Source organism: Echinops telfairi, unplaced genomic scaffold (assembly GCF_000313985.2).
Source record: "Echinops telfairi isolate 266 unplaced genomic scaffold, ASM31398v2 ScPeMD7_4225;HRSCAF=4972, whole genome shotgun sequence".
NCBI classification, from domain to species: Eukaryota; Metazoa; Chordata; class Mammalia; order Afrosoricida; family Tenrecidae; genus Echinops; species Echinops telfairi.
The window spans coordinates 19,817,433-19,818,973 of record NW_022108124.1 but is presented as its reverse complement, the minus strand read 5'-3'; the positions used below and the strand labels follow the sequence as shown (position 1 = coordinate 19,818,973).

At 39.0% G+C, this 1,541-nt stretch overlaps 1 pseudogene; it reads left to right on the top strand.

The window, feature by feature from the left end:
* Positions 1 to 1,283: 1,283 nt before the first annotated feature.
* Positions 1,284 to 1,382, top strand: LOC115871280 (annotated as a pseudogene).
* The last annotated feature ends 159 nt before the right edge of the window (positions 1,383 to 1,541 follow it).

The following is a 1,541-nucleotide window of genomic DNA, read 5'->3' as shown; positions in this document are numbered from 1 at the left end:
TTAGCTTCTAAAATTTAAATATCCATGTCAATATTGTGATGCTGATTCCATTACCCTTTCTTATAAATATTTCCCCCAGTGCACTTTAGGTCTCTGCTAGAGAACATAGTTAATTTTATTCTTAATGTCTGAGTAATTTAGCATATTTACCGAAAGCTTACTGTATTTGCAGCTCGAGACAGAGCAAGCTCGTCTGGAGAAGTCACCATCTACAACACAACAACGTTGGTTCTGAATCATGATGCCCCTTCATTTTGTCTTTCAGGATTGGTATAATATTGGTTCCCTCTAAGTAATTCACCCCCCTTTTGGATTTTCACAAGAATGTTGAAATCCATATGCTGACCAGGCCTTCCATTACACATGACAACGTGGTTTTCTGTTTATCCTCTGAGCCCTGAGAAGCTCTCTGCAGTCTTGTCTCTTGGGTTGGCTCTTCTGAGGCGCTTGCAGCAGCTGCTGCCTCCCCTTCTGTTAGCCTGGGTGGCGTTCTTCCTCCTAACTAGAAGCCTGGCATTCCCCATCTTCTGTTTGCTCAGCTTCCTGGTCACACAGGTGACTAATCCAAAAGTATTGTATTCTGTAAGATCACAGTTATCGCCATCTGGTTTGGGATACCAATTTTTACACTTAGTGGGCTAGATTAAAAAAATCCAATTTGGGGCAATATGATAAGAAATGGAAAATGATAGGTGCAGTCTGATATAAAAACATGAACAACTAAGCAATAAAAAGCATTCATTGATGGGTGCATTCACGTCATCATAAACTACATGTGATTCAGACCTCAATTATTTAAAGTCCCGCCAGTCAGATACTATCAAGCAAACTGGCATCCGGGAACCATATTATATGTATATATATTTCAAAATACTAAAATTTAAATTTTCAAAATGTTTTTATACTATCAAAAGTACCTTCAGTTATAAAAACATGGTTTTTATAACTATTATATCTTTTTCTCCCATATCAACGACCCATTCATGTTGTAAGGAAGCAAGGACAAGCTGTGGTGATAGTGGGTCCCATTTGATAAGCATGCCCTGTTCACACTGAAAGTATGGTTAACAAAAGGGGTTTGAAGAGCAAACTTTCATTAATTCTTGGCGTTTCCATCATATTTTATATAGCTTGATTTCAATTTTATATGAAAAAAATAATGGAAACAAATTTTTCCTGAAAGTATGTTTCACATAGGAGCTATTAACCATTTCCAACACGATCTTCAGGAATCACTTGCAGTGTTGAACCAGGCTTTAGAAAGCCAGTTCCGTGCTCGCTTCGGCAGCATGTCGTAGATTAACATCGGGACGACACAGAGGAGATTAGCATGGCCCCTGCACGAGGATGACACTCAAATTCGGGAAGCATTCCATATTGGGGGAAAAACACAAACAGTTCCAGCAGTCTGGGTGGGGTTACTCCTTCTCCACTATCAGAATGGTTGTCCATTTTGCTGCAGGAACTTTAAATTCGGTTGCTGTAAACTTTAAAGGCTGCTGTGAAAAGTGTACTTAAAAAACCCGACTACTTTGTTACAA